At 40.6% G+C, this 21181-nt stretch overlaps 1 pseudogene; it reads right to left on the bottom strand.

Annotated features, from left to right (window-relative positions):
- Positions 1-20732: 20732 nt before the first annotated feature.
- On the bottom strand, positions 20733-20910 carry LOC140671503 (U2 spliceosomal RNA; annotated as a pseudogene).
- Positions 20911-21181: the final 271 nt, after the last annotated feature.

Here is a 21181-nt window from a genome sequence, read left to right as displayed (position 1 = left end):
ATTCGCAGTACAAATATGTGTAAGTGACTTATTACAGCTGCGCGTGGCGTAGAGAGGATGTCATTTTTAAGCACATTTAATCTGAATGAGAAGTTAATCGTTCCTCACTGCAACAGAAAATTAATAATTAATATTAATAAAATTTTGAAAAAACATTTAAAAAAATTTTTTTTTTACTTACTTTATTTTATGGGTTTTCGACAGCATGTGCCGTTTAAGGCTATATGTTGAAATCAAACTTTTCCCACACAGGTCGCACCAGAATGGTGCACACGGCGGAGCCGAATTGCTCGAAACAGATGGTTCCCCTCGATGACTCTGTATTGAAGGCCCCGCTGTTTCCTATAGAAAAATATAATGATTCAGCACGAGATTCACGCAGTTTTTAATTTTAACCGATAAAATTTTTTTTACGAAATTCTTTCTTCCTGGCCCTTCTCCCTTCGGAGGGATCTTCTTAGTTTCACTTCTTCGTTTTTCTCTTTAAGGGGCAGTCTTTTTCTTTCTCCCTCTTCCTAGCCCTTCTCCCTTCGGAGGGATCATTTATGTGATACTTTAAATGTTATAAGAAAAAAAAGCAATTTTTACCAACCTGCTCGGCCACATCTTGCCACGTGTGGATAGTATGCGATGGCATTTGGAAATTCTCTTCCACATATGCAATTGAATATTGGCACTAAAAAATATTTTTTGGCATTCTATCACGTGGTTCCTGAGATCCTCTTTATCTGCTTCAATTTTTGTCCCACAGCAAGGTGGCTCCTCACTGCAACATAAAATTAAACCGATAATTAATATAAATAAAATTTTAAAAAAACATTTTTTTCTAATGTTTTTAATGTTTTTACTTACTTTAATTTATGCTTTTTTGTATTTGTGTGTCTTTTAAAATTGTCACTTTTTTTGCATGCGACATCGCATAAATTACATTTGCATGTATGCGAATCAGATCAGAACTGATTACATATTGGTAGCCAGGCTGTTTCCTACAGAAAAAAGGACATTCTTGATTTTCAGGATCATTATAATATAAAATGCAGTCGAAAATTAATAAATCTTCTTCGCCGATATTGTGTTCATTTTTCAAATGGGATCGAAAATCAGGGTAGTCCATAAATATATTTTCACAAAGTGAACAATAATAAGGCGGATAATGATGATCTTTATATTTAGGAAGAAACTTTCCGAAATGTTTATAATACTGTTGTTTTTCTCTTACTCTTGATCAGAATTCAGAGAGAGCAAATCTGCGCTGCGACGTTTCTCCCTTCGGGGGGATCTTCTTGGTTTTTCTCTTTAAGAGGCGGTCTTTTTCTTTCTTCCTCTTCCTAGCCCTTCACCCTTCGGGGGGATCTTCTTGGTGTCACTTCTTCGTTTTTCTCTTTAAGGGGCAGTCTTTTTCTTTCTCCCTCTTCCTGGCCCTTCTCCCTTCAGGGGGATCTATAAGATACGTGGATATACTTATTAAGATTTCTAATGAAAGTAATTATATTTTTTTGTGCATATACAGTGCGATTATGGTTTTGAAATATTACAATTTGAAAATAGTTCCTTGTTTCATGTAATACAATCCGATAAAAATTGACCTTTCTTTTTAACAAGTATAAACAATTATTTTTGATGTATTTTTTGCTTGCTTTTTCAGATTTATTAAAACTCAAGTACAAACCATATTAAAGGAAATTATTGCACGTTATGCGCTATTTTCACATGATTTAAACGACTCTCCTCATAATAAAAACGTTTTCCGTATTCACATACAATTTTTGGTGATTTTATGAAAAGTTTTGGAGCGTTGTGCTCCATTGTCACGTGTTCCCTGAGTTTCTCTCTTGTTTTCAATGTTTCTGAATACAAAGGACATTTTAGACCGTCAAGCTCATGAAATACAAGGCAGTCGAAAACTTCTAAATCTTCGTTATCGATATTGTGAATTCTAAGTAAGTGTCCTCGCAAACGTGCGTAGTCATCAAAACGATTTTCACAAAGACTACAAGAATAATAATCTTCATTGTAAGGCTTTAACCCTGTAAAAGCTACTTTATAGCTTCTTTTTTCGATTTGTTTTCCTCTTAGATATGTAAAGCGTTTTTAGCTTCAACGCTGCAAAAAAGTTTGTTTAGTTTACATAATGCAGGACTTTTTTTAAGTTAAGTTTAAAAATCTCAAACTATAATTTATAAAACAAAGCATTAAAAGCTTTATGAAAGGGAAACAGTTTTTACGAACCTTAGGAAGGTGTCCCTATTTTTTCCTTACATTGGGATGTCCTAGGTGTTTGTATCTCGGGCATTTGACCACCTAAAAAAGGAAAATGGTGATCTTTATATTTAGGAAGAAACTTTCCGAAATGTTTATGATACTGTTGTTTTTCTCTTAGTCTTGATCCGAATTCAGAGAGAATAGGTCTGCGCTGCGACGTTTCTCCTTTCGGGGGGAACTTCTTAGTTTTTCTCTTTAAGAGGCAGTCTTTTTCTTTCTCCCTCTTCTTGGCCCTTTTCCCTTCGGTCGATGGCCTCCGCTACTTTCATTAATTGTGGGCAGTACATAATACTTGCACCCACAGTTGAGAGCTGCTCGTTGACAAGTGAGCTAGCTTGAATGTCATTCTGCTTCTCAAGAAGCATGACATTAGTAGGTGGTAATGGCCATTGTATTATGGCCTGGGTGGTTGAGCCTGTCTCTGGTAAGCTGTCTATAGACAAAGTGGTCACCTTGAAGCTTTTGGTTAGTGCCACATAAGCAGAGATAGCGTACATCAGGTTGATGTTTAAACCTGAGTTATTTGGAAATTCGGGGAAGAGGTCTTGAGTTATCCCCACGTCGTAAGCCAAATTCTTGGCTTCATTTCGTCTAATGCTTAGGGGTTTAAAACCCAAAAGATTAGCGTTGGGCACTACTCTTGGTGTTTGTAGTGTAGACTGGTACGGGCCGGGAGGTGCATTGCTAACTGTCTGTCGCACAGCTTCGCTTAAGACACCTAAACATGGTATCTCCTCGTACATGTTGTGTGTGTCGACGTTAATAGGGCCATATTATCCACCATGACCTGCGATCACACTGATTGGTAGGTCTGGTATGGTTGGGGTCAGGTGTTCACGCGTCATCGTTTGCGTTGCCCGAATGGATCTTTGTTGTACTAAGATAGGCTCTGGAACGGAAAATTGGCTGTTCTGAATTAGAAGCAGCGCATCACGTTCCGCTTCGGTGATTGGTTGGCGAAGTTTCACTTTAAGTGAAATCATTCGAAGCCAGGTGAGGGCTACTGCGTAGTAGTCCAGGTACTCAGATAGTATGTTCTTCTGAGTATTGACGTTGTCCGCTACAAACTCGGAATAGCATAGTCGAGCCACTTCCACGAGTGTAGTTGTTGATGGTGAAAAGCGCGTGTCATTATTGACTTCGCGTACGGACATAGAACCAACAAAAACAGCGTTCTTTGAGGGATCGTCATTGACTGGCTGCGTTGGTTGGGTTTGTTGTAGGTTGGCGGGCTGGTTAATAGCGTGTGGTAACTGGCACCTCCGCGATGGTTGTTGCTTTGGTAGTTGTGGGGGTCGGGGGGATCTTCTTGGTTTCACTTTTTCGTTTTTCTCTTTAAGGAGCAGTCTATTTCTTTTTCCCTCTTCCTGGCGCTTCTCCTTTTGGGGAGATCTATTAGATACGTAAAAACAGGGACACCTTCCCAAGGTTCGTAAAAACTGTTTCCCTTTTATAAAGCTTTTAATGCTTTGTTTTATAAATTATAGTTTAAGATTTTTAAACTTAACTTAAAAAGAGTCTTGCATTATGTAAACTAAACAATTTTTTACTTATTAAGATTTTTAATGAAAGTAATTATATTTTTTTGTGCATATACAGTGCAATTATTTGTTTTCGATTTTCCATTATAGTCAAATTGATTCATAACAACACTAACAAATTAATATTTTGTTTTCTATGCAAACGGATACAAGTGTTTGAAGTAAACGCAATTATTGATAAATTGTTTAAAAACTTTTTTGTCACAAAATAAAAGAATTTGCGTATGATTTAATTTTATTATTTCACAGATAGTTTATTTTTTTAAATAGCGCGGTCAATCGCTCCTCACTGCAACATAAAATTAACCGATAATTAATATATAAAATTAAAAAAAAAACATTTTTTTTTAATGTTTTTTTCTTACTTTAATTTGTTTCTTCGTATTCTTATGCCGCTTATAATTATCGCTTCTTTTAGCAAACATCGCAACATCGTATAAATTACATTTGCATGTATGCGAGTCAGATCGGAGCTGATTACATATTGGTAGCCGGGCTGTTTCCTACAGAAAAAAATAATGATTTAGCACGAGGAGCAACAACGGTGAAGAAACAACTTTGATGAATAGCTAATTACATGCTAGTAACAACTATAAAAATTTTTAAAAGTTTAAAACAAACATAAATTAAGAGAAAACGAAAAATTTATATTCCTTGGTTTTGAGTCCCTAGCCTTCTCGGCCGCAGAGACTATTCTAACCTTTATTTAATTACTCTGTTTACATTTCATACCTTTTTACATTTTACTTTATCTTAACCTATATATATATTCTTATTCCTACTTCATCTGGGTGGGTTTGAGTCTGTATGGCGTTCCGCCATACTCGTTGTTTCAGACAAGTTTCGGCGACGCATACTTTTTGCCTCAGGCGAGTTTCAGCGACGTAGCGCGCACGACCACCGTACAACCTAACAAAAAATTGATATATAATATAATAAATAATTAAATGTAGTTATTTAATATATAAAATTATAGATAATTCATCTGTTTTAGTCGTTCTTCACTGCAACATAAAATTAAAATGATAATTAATATGAATAAAATTTAAAGAAAACATTTTTTTTTTAATATTTTTTTACTTTAATTTGTGTTGTTTCGTAGCTAAATTTAAAGTTATCAGGACGTGTTAGATCATATCATTATAATTACGTTGTGGAAACTAAAAAAAACCAGAATATTTGGGTAAGTTCTATATAATTTATACGCATGTTGCTAAAAATATTTTTAATAAATATTTTTACACTTACCACTTCATTTTTTAGACTCTCAATGGCTCTATTTGGTACAATAACAACATTCCTCAAAATAAACATGTCCCAAATATTCTCCCATGCTCTTATCAACCAATTCCATGGTTCTGGGTACCATCTAATAACATTAGAATGTTATTAATGACAAATAAATCTTTCAATAATTGTTCATAATAAATTAATAATTATTATATTTTAATATTTTTTACAATAATGATATTAAAAATATAGACTTACTTTTGTATAATATATATTATAAGTACAGCAACGACGACTTAGATGATAAGTGATGTTGGTACAGTAATATTAATGTTTATATTGGGTTGTTTGAAAGAAGAGACCCATGAAAGAAGATCCATTTTTAATGTCCTGAAACATTTCATGGGTAAATATGTATTATCATGAAATGTTTAATAATATTTTCAATTTATTTCATAAAATATTTCAAAAAATATATGAAAAATTTTTCACAAAATATTTTTAAAAATATTTCTATAATATATCATAAATGTTTCAGGAATTCTTTTCTATTAATTATGAAATCTTTCATAAAATAATTTAAAAATATTTCAAAAATCATTTAATGTAATACATCGAAAATTTTTCTTGAAATTTTATAAAAAAAATTTTAGAAATTTTTCAGAAATATTTCTGTATTTTGAAAAATGTAAATTAAAAATTTTTACAACAAAGTTATGAAATAAGATATTTTACTAAATACAAACATAAAAAGCTTAAGCATGCATTTTTTCTTACGGTTACGTATAATATATTTTAAATTATTAGATCAAAATCGCTAGTGATCAATTAATAGGGCGCGATATATATATATATATATCGCGCCCCTATATACAAATACTGATGTTTACTATTTACAGAGTTTTATTTATTTTATATATGTATGTACATATAAAATAAATATAGGGTACATGTATGTATACACAGGGTGATTCAAAACAACCTGATGTCCTTAAAATGACATATTCTTGAGCGAATTCTAAGACGATTTTTTCTTTTACAAAATTTTATCTGAAGCTTAGTTTTTGAGTTATAATTGAAAATAGTTAGCCATTTATGAGCTGGATGCAACGGGCATGCAGGGACAACGCAACGTGTCATCAGACTAATGGCCTCTCTACGGTCAATAATATTGTATAGAATGCAATAATAATTCAATAAACTTTAAACAATAATGTGTAATAATAATAATAATTATTATTATTGTGTAATATTATTAGCCGTCTAGAGATGTCATTTCCCAGTGAGAAATGACCCATCGATCGATATCAAATTGACATCGAATCGACATCAAATCATCGAAATTACATCGAATTGATATCAAATCGACATCGAATTGATATCAAATCGACATCGAATTGATATCAAATCGACATCGATTTGATAAGTCATTTCTCACTGGGTTGTTTCATGACGCGTTGCGCCGTCCCTGCTTGCCCATTGTACTCGGCTCGTAAAAATTCACATCACTTGTTGAAGAATTTTATGTCGAATCTTCATTACTTGAAGTCGGAGTCGGACTCTTTACTATTTTTTTCGTTTTTTAAATGACATTTTTGGATCTTTTTGTCTTTCTTACGTTTTATAATTGTCGTAGTGGTATTTGAAGCATTGTTTTCTAACTTATCATGTTTAGAATCAACTAAATTATTTTGCTGAAATATTTTTTTTCTTATATTTGTTGCATTATCTGATAAATGTAATTTGTTGAAATGTTATCTGTTGAATGTAAGTACTTATAAACTGCTCAGCATCATCATAATTATCTGAACATTCATATAAATAAATATTAAGACATTATATATTTGCAGATTATTTTAGACATATAATAAGTTTGCATACGTTTTAAGAATACGAATATAATATACCTTCTTATATAGAACAGCATTGACATCAAATTTTTTCCATGACGACTGATAGACTGCATTAGATTTTACTAATGCTTTAAATTTAACAGCAGATGTGGTTTTTGACCAATAACAAACTGAATTATTATCTGTTAACCAGATAAGAGGGATGACTGCATATTCTTTCTGAGTGCCTTTTAAAAATTGCACTATTGCATACATACTCATTTCGGCCAGTAGGATTTATATCGTGTTTTTTTCTATATTATGTGTTGTGTGTGTTATAGTACATTGAGGAAATATATTCAAAATTAATATTATAAAATTATTAATATTAAAATGATAATAACATTTACAAAAATGCAACTATCTTAATTATAATTTATCAATTCAGTTTTATTCATATTATAGCTCAAATTTTTAGTAATGTTTTGAAGAAATTTTTCACACAATTAGAATAATGAAAGCATTTCTCTCGCAATCTACCTCTACAATGTATGTAGTTATACAAATAAGCGTTGTCTCAATGTATACGTTATTGCTTAAACCTGATTTTTTTTCTTTAAAAGTAGTGATATGAAGAAAATGCGTCAATTGAGAATAAGTAGTATATTATTATAATATTATGTTATGTAATATTATATTTATTGTATTATGTATTAGATTAAATATATATATGTATATAAATAAATAAATAAATAAATATATATATATAAACTAATAATACGTATAATATGATTATGTATTTTACTTTAAAACATTTATGTATATATATTGCTTATATATAATATTCATATATATATATATATATATATATATATATATATATATATATGGTATATAAAATTTATAAAATATAATTACAAGATATTTTTAACTAGAGAATTTTTGAAAACATAATATATATGAATAAAAATTAAGACAATTAAAGTAATTAACAGTAAACAATAAATTTAATGTGATAAAATATAATACTACTATATACACATATATTACATAATTATTACATATATTACAAAACAATAAAATGAATGATGACATGAAAATTGATTACATGATTACAAGAAATTTATTACAAAAAATTTTGTTACATTAAATTTTTTTGTTTAATATAGTATATCTAATTATAGTGTACTCTATTGTTTTCTTTTTCTAATATTGTATGTCTTGACTTACTTTATTGAGTAAATTACTCAATAAAAATTCTTTTACTTCTGGTACGCAATATGTAACAACTTCTTCGATAATCCACAAGTACTTGATGATTATCATTGGCTGACACCGAGAAGGTCTATCATTAGATCGTGATGCATCCACACAATCACGACTTGGAGCAAGTATTGTGAAGATACAATAACAAGGAGCACATGCATAAATATTAGCTGAATATAACTTACAAACTTATGTTTTCGATTGCTGACCATTCGATGCGACAACTGGCAAAGAAGCGGAACAGTGATGTTACTAAGTGCATTGCTGATTTACTACTGGCACTTCAGATGATTCAACAACAGTTACATGGATTGCAGTTTGATCTTTATGTCTGGAAGGACTCCAACAAATCTACGCTAATATCTAATGATTAGATAACTATACAAGGATATTTTCTCATTCAAAATCAAGCCGAATTGATTTGATAATCAAGCGCTCAATTTCGCAGATGATTGGTTGATTCTCTAGGATGGTTAATATCGGTAGCGATCCATGCAAAGAGTCTCATTTAATTAACTTGGCTGCAACAGTTGTATTGAAGCCTTTATTGAGATCAAGTTTGATACAACTGACAAAAACGCTTGGACAAGTTGTATCGAAGAGAAATTTTTATTTCTAGAATGTATTTATGTGGTTCGATAGTTTGATACAGGAACTGTAAGGTGTCAGCTGAAGCTCCACAATTTACTGATGCTTCCTGATTGATGAGTGAGATTATGCAAGCATAATATATCTCAGAAATTAAGAATTAAAATCCGAACAAATCATCTAACTGTTTACGTCCATACTGCTTATGAGGACCAAGGTAACGCATCAAACAAATGTCACTGCACTATTTGAAGCTAAGCTGTTATTCTTTTCACCAGGCTAATAGCGCACATAATCCGAATTTGATCAAAATATGTTTACTCATTTGTAATTGATCACGCTTTGTTAAATTCAAGGTCATCTATTTAAGAAGAAAAGAGTTTTTTGTGGCGCATTGTAACTAGTGATTAAAAGTGGATTTATTTTGATAATCCCAAGTGAAAAAAATCATAGGTGGACTCTGGTCAATCATGCACATTAACGCCAAAACAGAATATTCATATAAAGTTTTGCTCTGCTGGGACCAGGAAGGCGCGCTTTATTACGAGCTACTGCAACAGAATGAAATAGTCACGGCTGACGGCTATCAACAATAATTGTACCAATTGAACGATGAATTGATGTGAAGAAGATCATCAGTAACCAATAATCGGTGCAAAGTAATTCTTTTGCATGACAACGCACGACCACATGTTGCAAGAACCGTGAAAGAAACCCTATTCGAACTCGAATGGGAAGTTCTTTCGCACCCAGCCTATTCTCCAGACTTGGCTCCATCGGATTACTTTTTCTGATCGATGCAACACGCGCTCGCCGATTACGAACAAGTTAAAAAATGGATGGATGGAAAGCTTGCTTAAAAAAACAACTCATTCTATCATCGCAAAATCCAACTTTTATCAGAAAGATGGTAAAAAGTAATAGAAAACGATGGAAAATATTTTGACTGATGTATTAATTAATATTCTTATTAAAATAAATGTATTTTTTAAGCAACACAAAACTGGCGAAAACTAAGTTTAACATCTATATGGAAGACTTATGTAATTAACAGATCCAGTGGACATTTTTAGATGCTCGGATCATTTATTTAGCAAAGACAATTCTGTAAATCACAGCTTTTAAGGATTGTCTCTGCACAAGCTGTTGCAATGCGAGCTTACGTAGACTCGTGTGGCTATTGAAAAACATAATTGGCTCCAACAACAACCTCTGTTTGTCATAGTAGACGACATCATTACAGAGATTGATGAGCAATTTTCCATTTGATCTTCGAGTCACATCGTCGAGACTCTTCCTGCAAATCTGAAATAGACTACACTGTACCGTGTATCACTGCATTGCCAATGTGGACATAAGATAGGAGATTTTTATTGCTGTTTTTGTCTGCCTCAGTATCAGAATGGTTAATTTGCGTTAATTTGGAAATAATCTCTGACTATATTTTTGGCAGCATTTTCGACGTTTTGTGTCTCGCCGAGATCTCTGCGACTGTATTCAACGGAATACCCAAGTAAAATATAATCAACGAATCCAGCAATCAACTTAAATAGTCAACTTTTACATTGCTAGACAACTTTTGGTAAAATTGATCACGCTAATATTTACATGGACTAAATTTAAAAATTTACGATTCAAGTGATGGACACAGAACGATTCTTTCCGAATTAGCATATGTCTGATGTACTCTGAGCTGATTCTATTTTACTATTGCGTGAGTCGTCCAGATTTTTCCTGCAAATAATAATCAAATATGCATAGTTATAGTATGGATGATTACAACAGTGTTCAAATGACCCGCAACAAAAATTATTCTCTCCTTTGCGTACAATGAATTAGTTCACGACGGAGAATATTTCAATTGAAAGCATCTTTGGCGGCTTGAAATATATTATTAAAATTATGCGTATAATTATATACACTTTACATTTAGTTATTAAATCTTAATTACTATGATAAGTATCAGCGTTATTTTTAATAAGATTTTATTCTGCACATGCATGTATCTATTTAACACACTCTATACTGAACACAAGCTGTCGAAAAATTCATTTAACTACTTTTACTTTCATTGACAACAGTCTCACTTGAATTAGAATCTGATTCTTTATAACTAAAAAGCAACGATAATAACAAAGCTAACAGAGATATAACATTTTATAAAACATTGCGTACGCTATACAGTATATTTTGTCATGTTAATTTTGTTAAGTTTGTGTGACATGACAAGCAGGTTTGAAATTACTAAGTCACAAATAAATACAATAAAAAATCGTAATATTTATAACAAAACTTTATAACTCAATAATGTGAAATGCATTGTCCATTTACTCGATGTCTAAACTGCACGCAAGTAATAATGTTTGCAATAATTGGCTAAATAATTATATTGTACAAGAAAATTTGTAATTTTTAAATAGTTATAAGTTGTAATTTTAGATGATAAAAAAGGAAGAGAATGAAACTTTCAAACAAAGATATTAAAAACAAATAATAATGGCGAGCGGTCGAAAACCAAAATATTTGTTACTTTTCGCTCAAAAGTGTAAAAATTTACTATTCTTAAAATTAAAGATTTGAGACTTATTGTTAGAAAGTGTCGGTCTCTTTTAAAAATATATATACGTAACATACATACAACATTATTTTTCGCAACGTAACACTATTACGATTACGAAAGGAATTATCTACAAAAAGAATAATTTTGCACTTAAAGGATCTTTTTATGCAAATTTTATAAACAAATTAAAATATATATAGACAAATATATATTTATAAAGTGCACAATCGTATTATGCGTTAAATATAACAACTTAGATATTTAAACGTAATACATACACATATATAATAAGAAAATAAAATTAATTTTATAGTTTATAATTTCTACTTTTTATATCATTATTTATGTAAAAAAGACAGATTTAAGCAATAACATATTTATATGTATATTGTAGCAACTTTTTTCTGCAATTATTTATTTAAAAAATTAAAATATGCATTAGTAGATAATATAAGAGAGTTCTAATCCTGGGATCTGAGGGGGGGTGAGGTAAGCGGGGGAGGACGAGGCGAGGTACCTCGCCCCCCGTACTGACCGGGGGGGGGGCAAATGTCCCCCTAGACTGAGGGGGAAGGGGAGGGTACCAAATGTCCCCCCAGATTGAGGGGGAAGGGTGGTACCAAACACCCCCCTGATTGAAAGGGGGAGGAGGAGCGGGGAGGCATACATATGGTTCCGCACGTGAAGGGAATGTCCTCTCCGACTGACTGCGGAGGTCTAATGGTGAGAGAGGAATGTCAACTGTTATAGATAAAATAATCACCCCACTCTGTTTATCCATAACGTATATTTGCAATAAATAATTACGTTCGCAACGTAGTAGAGGGAGACGGTGCGATAGACGTTCGCAACGCGGTAGAGGGAGACGGTACGATAGACGTTCGCAACGCGTTAGAGGGAAGCGGTGCGATAGGCGTTCGCAACGCGTTAGAGGGAGACGGTGCGATAGGCGTTCGCAACGCGTTAGAGGGAGACGGTGCTATAGGCGTTCTATATAGCGTAGGACAAGGAGAGTATGACGTGGTGTGAGAGGGAAAGCACTGTATGTGTATGACAAGGGAGTGCATGATGATAGGAAAAGGAGAGCATGATGGTAAGAAAAGGAGAGCATGATGGTAGGAAAAGGAGATATGGGTGCGAGAGAAAAGAATAGAGAGGAAGAAGGATAGCGAGAAGGAGAGCGTGTTATGGGGTGCGAGAGAAAGAATAGAGAGGAAGGAGGATAACGGAGGCGCGATAAGACGGAGGCTAAGGCGTACGCGAGAAAAAAGATAATTTTTGTATGTTAAGTTTTTTTTTATAGTATTAAATGTTATCTTATTATCTAATTATATCTAATACAGATGAAGAAGGATGGGATAGATGATGAAGGTGGATAAGTAATAAATATATATAAGTTTAACATAAATTTTATTTAAAAAGTGTGTATGTGTATACATATAAAGTGTGTGTGTGTGTGTGTGTGTTTTAAAATTTAAAAAAGAATAGAAATTGTAATAGAAAATTTAAAAAATTAAAATAGTTATATGTTTAAATATAAAAATATAAAAAAGAATTAAAATTATAGTAGAAAATTTAAAAAATTAAAAATCTGTAGGGGCGATGCGCCATGGGAACTCGTCATAGCTGCGTCTGTAACAGGAAAAAAAAACATTTTTATTAGTACTTTAAAAATATTTTCTAAAATGATAAAAATTATAAATACTCACAATCTATTCGGAGTCTCTCTCATCTGACAACCTGGAGTCCTCCTGTAGAGTTTCGGGGAGCCACGGTTCCTCTGTCTCCCACACCTCATATGGAAGCTCACCAAAGAGTTTCCGCAAACAAAGACGATCCTCGTTAAACTGAGGAGTCACCTCCTCGCACCTCCGGTTCTCAGAAGTGTCACCTATGCGTAACAATAATAGTTTGTTTGATTTTTACACATAAGTCCTCAGTGTATGTGCAACACTTACACAATAATAATAATAATAATAGTTTTTTTTTTGTAGTATTCACACAAGTCTTAAGTCATGCAAATCGGACACATATTGCAAGGTAAAATTTGAAATAATGGAGTTCGACACTCACTACAAAATAATCCGAGTGTTAATGCGTAAATATTAATCGAATGTTCCCGCACAGCACAAATCTCATCAAAAAGGTACGCCATTCTTATAAAACACGATGTGCAGAAGTATGTGCCATCTACAGTTGCATAACAAAAATATATGCAGCACATTCTTGTTAGTTCATTATACGAATTAATATCCGCTAAGTCCAAATCACGATCGATTCTGTCTTCGAAAACACTTTCATCACTTTCATAGTCACTGTCAGCTAAGCGTTGTACTTCAACGTCCAAATCACCCTCTTCGTCAGAATTGTTCATATTAATATCACCATTATTTTCGATAACATCGAAACCGATATTTCCAATAATAGGCCCACACAGCATGCAATAGCAAGCAAATAAAAATAAAAAATAAAAATAAAAGATAATTGTGGGCAGGACAAATACGCAATAATTTACGCGACATTCACACTCGGCATACACATCGTATTAAAAATAATTAAAAATCAAAATAAATATATAATAAATAAATAAATAAATAATAAATAATAAAACTAGGCGATACCGCCGTTTCTGCCGGCGGGCCAACGCCGGCGAATCGCTCGGGGGGGGGGGGGGTGTCGCGAGCACCCCATCACCGGAGGGACGGGAAGGAGCGGCGTACTGGCGCACGCCGGACACGTGTTCCACGTAAACGTCCCGCGACCAACGAATGGTATCCGAGACAACGAGGCGGCGCAGCATAGAGGCGTACGCACTGCCAATATGCAACGCCCGCAGCACCGCCTCGTTGGCCGGATTTCACGAGCCGAGGGAGCCGACGACGAAGGCCGTCACGACGACACGGTACCCTTCGCGCTGGAGCGCCTCCGCCAAGGGCGAGTACTTGGCAATTTTCCTCGCCCTGGCCTCCTCAAACGACCTCCAGCGGTTTTCGAAGGGCACCGTGACGTCGCATATGACGACGCACTTGGAGGGCTCGTGCCTGATCACGAGATCAGGTCGTAGCTCCCCAAGTTCCCCGTCGACCCCCTCGACCCGCTGGTTTACCCGTTTTTCACCGGGCATACGGCAAGCCTTTCGGAGCCTGTGCAGCACGGCGTCGTGCCTCAGCTGAATGGCGGCAGAATGGACCCCACAGTGGTTGATAACGTGGGGAAGGGTCTTGGCCGCCAACCCGCATCGCCGACATCTTCGGTCCGCCTCCCCCCAGCGACGAGCGCCGTTTAGGGGGAGGACGTCCAGGCGCGCGCGGTGGATAAAGCGCCAGTCGGCGAAGCGGGTGAAGCTGCCGCCGCGGACGAAGTGATTGCTCACCCCAGCCCGCGACGACACCTCGAACACCTTCCCCTGGTCCGGTTTGGCCAAAAGCGTTGACGCGTAAAATGCCGCCACCGCTGAGCGCAGACGGGTCACCACCTGGGCACGAGCACCAGGTGGGACTTTTACCGTGTCCCCTACGGGCGTACCCCTGCACTCCACGACCAACTCCTCGGTCGGCCCGCTCCATCGCCACCGAAGAGACAACCTTTCAGACTGCCTCCGGGCGGCGTTCCGCGCCCTCGACCACAGGGAGCGCTCCCCTCCGTCGCGAAGCCTCCCTTCGAGCGAGCCCGAGAGGAAGGCAGCTAAATCATCGCCCGATGGCGGGCCCCCAATACGCCTGGCCACAACTCCCCGCAGAGACGCCCACGCGAGCCCCCTGACCGTCTCGTCGCCAGCGTAAGCATACGGAAGGCGTGCGCGACGGACAAGACGTCCGCGAGGTTCAGACATCGGAAGTAGCCCACAACCCCCCCGTTTGGAAGGGAGGTAGACCACTTCCGCGCTGGCCCTCTGCGGGAGGTTGAGCCAGGCCTTGGCAGCCCGCCGAATCTCCAAATCTACGGTCTTGAGGGGGCGTTTCTCCACTGCGGCTCCCCGTAGCAGAAAGTCGACGCGCGGCAGGATGTTGGTAGCCAGTGTCTCTATCTTCTGCCACGGGGCGAGGAGAGCGCGGTCAACCGCCCGAAGATCCTCCAGGAGGATCCACGATGCTTCGAGCTCCGCGACGGCGAGAAGCCGCCGCATTCCCTCGGGCGTTTCAGCGACAAGGGCTATGTCGTCCGCGTACGCGAAGGTGTTAAAGCGATAGCCCAGTAGATCGAACCCCGCATCGACATCGGTGACTGCGCGCAGCACCGAGTCGATAGCGAGGTTAATTACTACCGGGCTAAGCGGACACCCCTGTCGCACGCCCGAGCGAATCGGGACAGGCGCGGTGTAGCCCTCGGCAGTTCGCACCCGCGTGGAGCACCCGTCATACATGGAGTTCCATATATTGACGAGGCCCCCCGGCACGCCGGAGCGAATGAGCGCGCGGCGGATCGTCGCATGCGGGATCGAGCCAAACGCGTTGGAAAGATCCAGCCATGCGACGACCGCCTGCCGCCGAGTCCGCCGGGCATCAGTCAGGATTTCCTGCAGGACGAAGTTATGCTCGTAGCACCCCTCGTCCCTTAGGAATCCCTTCTGCGCCCGGCTAAGCTTGTTGTTACTGACCGCCCAGTCGGTCAGACGATCAGCGACGAGCGCGGCGTAAAGTTTGGGGACCGTATCACCCAGCGCGAGAGGACGCCAGTTCTCCAACATTTCCCGGTCGCCTTTCTTGTACACCAACACTGTGTTGGAGGTCTTCCAGGACGCGGGAACTGCCTCGAGCCGCTGACAGATGTTAAATAGCGCGGTGAGGAGTCGCGCGCCCGGATCCGATTCGCGGAGGTCCTTATAGCTGATACCGTCGGGACCCGGCGCAGAGTTATTCATACGCCGGAGTCGACGGTCAACTACTCGCTCCGCGAACGGATCGAGCAGGCGCGCGGCCTCCTCAACGGCCAAGGGGTCAGCGCGCTCCACGACTTCGTCGCCGACACTGCCCATAGGTTCCCCTCCGCGATATAGGTCCTCAAAGTACGCCTGGACCCGCTCCTTCGGCACTTGGCAGAATTCTGCGGGCCCCTGCAGCACCTCTCGGACCGCACGACGTCGGTTCACCCGGTACAGCGCCTGTAGACGAGTCGCTTCGCGCACCCAGTCTCCGCGTCCTTCTCCCGACTGCGAGGGACCGGCCGGTGCCGGCCCCCTTCGATTTCTGGCGCCGTCTCTCGCTGGGGCGGCCCCCTCGCCCCGCCGCCCCCGCGCCTCACGCGACCGAACCGGACGGTCACGGGCGCCGGGAGCATCGCCGTTGGCCACACCCGCCGCACCTCCCCCGAGGAAGTCAGCGACCGAGGCCGCGTATTCCTCGAGGTCAGCGAGCGAGGCAACGTCTCCGGCCCGCCGCATCAGCACGTCCCGCACGACCAGTCGTGCCCGCCTGTACTGCCTCGCGGCAGCAGCAGGGGTCGGTAGGTCAGCGGGCCGCTGACCCGTCGGGCCGGTAGCGCGCCGCGGACCTCGGCGGTGCTCCCCGCCCCCGTTTAGGGCTCGTCTCGGCGGTGTCGTCTCACTCGCTCCCGCGCCGCCGGCTACGGTTGCCCCCCGCCGACGGCCCATAACACCGCGGACGCTCGCGGACCCACTCGGATGTCCGGCCGCTTCCTCTTCAGCACGCCGTTGACCCGGTGCTCCTCCCGCGTTGATCCCCCGGGATGCGACGATCGCGGCGAGCCCCGCTGGAACGCTCGCAACGGACCGAACACTGGTCCGCTCCAGCACCACCGAGCACGGTCGAATCACTCTCTCAAAGTCATTTATGTTCGCCGGCGTTATCGGCGAGACGGGCGACTGCCGCGGCCCCGCCGCCGCCGGGCTGACACCCCACACGGAGTCGTCGCTCCGCCGACGCCCCGCTCTTCTTCCCAGGCTCGTCCTCCATCCCTCTGGGTCTCCCTCCTCCCCCGATGTCCTTGGGGATGCTCCTCGGTGCACCTCGTCCGGCGTCCTCATGTCCCGGCGCATCCGCACGTCGACCTCACACGGTGACACCTCCAGGATGGTCGGAAGGGGGGAGGGACGGAGCGGCGTGCTCCTTCTCCCCGCGGTGTACCCCGTGGACATCACGGGGGACCCGCATGTAGTGGTTGTCACCGTGTTGGTCGACAACGTGGCGGGCATCGACGTCGCGGGCATCTCCGATGTTGGTGGAAGTTGAGGAGACACCGCGCCGCACATGCAGATGGTCGGCGATGCGGCGGGGCTTCTCTGGGAGGGCGGGGTCCCGCGCTGCAGGGGCGACGTCCTCGCCGGCCCCTGTGCCCTCCCTGTGCTCCGCGACGTCGATAGCGCGGCGCTCAGATTCCGCACCGCGGTGCCGGCGGAGATGGTCGTCGTCGGCCGCGCCTCCGGGTTCCTCCTGGTAGACGTCGTCCTACCCAGAGGCGCCCGCGGTGCCGCCCTGGCCGATGACCTGGCCAGGGACCTCGTCTCCCGCGCGGTCTTCTCGACCGACACGCTGGACGCCCGAGTCCTGCTCCTCGTCGTGGGTCCTGCCTGGATGGTGGTTGGCGGTGTTTTCTCGGGCGTCCTCCTCCGTGTGCCCCCCCCCGCCGCCGAAGGATGGTGAAAAATCGGCGGCGGCTCCTGGTGACCTCCTGGGGGGCACGCGTGTCGGTCTGGTAGCGCCGCTCTTCTCGAGAGGCACGCTCATCGATCTCCGACTCCTGGACGACCCCGCCGTGCTGGTGGTGGTCGGCGGGGTCACGGAGGGCCTCCTGGTGGTCGCCGGCCCTCCCCCCGATGACGTGGGAGTCGGAATTCGCGCCTCTCTGGACGCGGGAGACGGACGCTTCCTATTGGCTGCGCCGCGTTGCGTTGAAGATCCGCCTTGAATTTGCGGATGCGCCTTAATCGCGCCGGCGACGGCCGCGCGTGGCGCGGCGCTCGCGGTGCACGTAATGGCGGCCGTCCTTCCCGTCAACGTTGGTGTGCGCGTGGTGTTTGCGGCGGCCGACGACGATGGTGGATTTGTCGTCGGCCCCGCTGCAGTGACGGCCGCGTAGGAGGGAGATCTCCTCGTTGGCGCCGATGTGGTCGTGGCTGGTGGTGTTGCCCGTGTACTTATTCCTGTTGTTGTGTGTACAGGTGTCGGCGCCGATGCGGAGAACGTGAGCCTGGGTTGCCGCGAGGATGACGCTCGGCTTCGCGACGGTGCTCCAGTGGCAGACGTCGACGGCGGGGCAGCGCCCATCGCCCTTGGACGCGCACCCGAAGAAGATGGCCCGCCGGCAGTATTACTAGTGTGTGCGCCATCCGCGTCGCGACCCGCCGCAGCGGGGACACCGTGACTTTTTTCAAAATGTAATTTTACGGATTTAAGGGGATATCTCCCTTGCCCCATGTATTCACACATGGAGCATTTGTACGTCACGGTGTCCCCCGCATGGTATTTCTTTTGGTGTTTAATTAAATGCGGCGGGTCGCTAAATTCGCCGCGTGACTTCGCGACGCCGTCAGCGGTCATCCAGCAGCGGGGGCAATGCACCCGGGCGGGCACTGGATACTCGATGACGACGACGCGGGCGTCCTGTGACATTGTGTTCTATAGGCTAGGGTAAATAAATAGGAACAAATATATGTATGTGAACGTTGTAAAGACTCTTGCAAATATGTCAGTGGCTGTGTGTATGTTGTGTGCAGATAGTTTTAATAGATAGATGTAAGTGTAAAGTTGTGAATAATTATATATGCGTGGATGTGTAGATACAAATAAGGCACTGTTGCGAGTAGACTATGCAAGTATATGCGAGTGAATAAATAAGTGTAAAAGAATGTATATAGCTCAATGCATATGTACTACTCAGCGATAGGTGTGTATTGTGTGAAAGCCGTCAGAAATATGTGCAAATTATAGAAATTAGGTATTTAAGAGTATATGTACCTTTAGTGACAAATTTGAACCATTGTATATACCATCCGCATCAGAATTGACATAAATAGGTTAGATATAGTTACATATACACACAGCGTTGAGTCTATCAATATGATTTTGCAGCGTTTAAATCTCTATGACAGTTTTAGGTTAAAAATATGTAAATAGAATGAGTAAGAGTGTATGAATGACTGTATATATAGACTTAATAGATATGTATAAGTATAAAGAATAGGAATATAATTATAATGTTGAATATGTCAATAGAATAGTGTGCACATACAATCAGCCTGCAGCGATGACCAGAGCGATGGCTAAGTTTGTATAGATTGATATGTATGTACAATTTAAAGTGAAATAAATAGATAAATAAATAAGAATAAATGTGTATATACAATTCAGAGATAACTAGGAATAGATGAATAAATATAATTGAGTATATACAATTAAGAAAATAAATAGTTATTGATATATATGTACATACAGTATGAAAAGAATGAGAGAAGATAGCTGCAGGATAATATATATGTACAATTAGAAGTAATAAGTATATAGATAGTTAATAAATAAATAAATAAATAAATATAATGTTGAATATGTCTATGTAAAAATGTGTATATACAATCAGATTGCAGCGAAGACCAGAGCGATGACTAGATGTATGTAAATTAATGTGTATGTACAATTTAGATTGAAATAAATAAGTAACTATAAATTAATGAATATATATAATTCAATAATAAATAGAAATAAATAAATAGATGTAATTAAATATATATAATTGAGAAAATAAATAGATAAGTTATGAATATATATGTACATACAGCGAGAAAGAAAATAAATAGCTGCAAGTCAATATATATATAAAAATTGAGAATAAATAAATAAATAAGTGATTAATAAATAGGCAGATATATATACAGATTAGATTTAATTATCAAATAAGGGAATAGGATCAATAAATAGCTGTCATAGGTAGAATATAAAAATATACATATATTTATTCACAATATTGTCAATGTCACATGCGCGGCGTGTGACAATAACAATCTCAACGCCGCGACACGTGGAGGCAGCGCGTGGCGGGCCGGATGACAGGCCCGCTAATTGCACTAAATGACTTTTATTTAATTAATATACTTAATTAGTAGACGCGCACTGCACCCACGTGCCACTGAGCCGTCACAACACCGCGCAATTACCTTTACAGGACGCCTGTCAACCGCGGATGACGCACACCCGCTCGCAAAGGGCAATCCCGCTTTTTCCTAATTAATAAATAAATTACGCGATCGCCTCTCGGCCGGACACACTCGCGACTCACTCACACTCCCGGGTTAAAAAAAAAAACTTATCAAATAATAAAAAAAAAAAAAAAACCGGCTAAGCCCCCCGAGCTAAGACTTTACGCGAAAAAAGCGCGCGATCACCCGGGGATTCAGAAAACCGCTAATTAGTGAAACCGGGCGCGCGGCCACGGGTCAGGGCCTAATAAGCCTGTAATTAAAGATGTTAAATATAATAATCTAAAAAACTTATGTTTGAATTGGCTTATTAGGCCGCTCCTGACGGTACTGCAATGTCAGGTCGACCCGCGGCAGAGTCGGAGCAAGCTCCGGTCACCCGCCCGGTTCCAAAAATCAGTTTAATATTCTGAATCCCCTATGGGGATTGTATCAGATATTAAGCTGATAAGAACAGATAAAAACCACTTTATTTCAATTAATGTTCCCCGAGGAGGCAAACCCCCCCCCCGGGGTAAAAATACAATATAAAAGCGGCTCTAGCCGCGCGCATATCTTAATTAATATATGAGCGGGGGACAATAGCCCCCCCCGCCAGTGGGAAACACTATGATTATGCGATGAGGGAGGACCAGCCTCCCTCAGAGCGCGAGTATATATATATATTATATTAATATTGCCCCGGTTCGCAGGCCGGGGCAATTCATACAATACATATCACAGCATTTCGCTCCCGGGCCTATCACAGTCGCAA

Source organism: Anoplolepis gracilipes, chromosome 11 (assembly GCF_047496725.1).
Source record: "Anoplolepis gracilipes chromosome 11, ASM4749672v1, whole genome shotgun sequence".
Lineage (NCBI taxonomy): Eukaryota > Metazoa > Arthropoda > Insecta > Hymenoptera > Formicidae > Anoplolepis > Anoplolepis gracilipes.
Note: the sequence above shows the minus strand (reverse complement) of the source record. Positions and strands in the feature narration are given on the sequence as shown.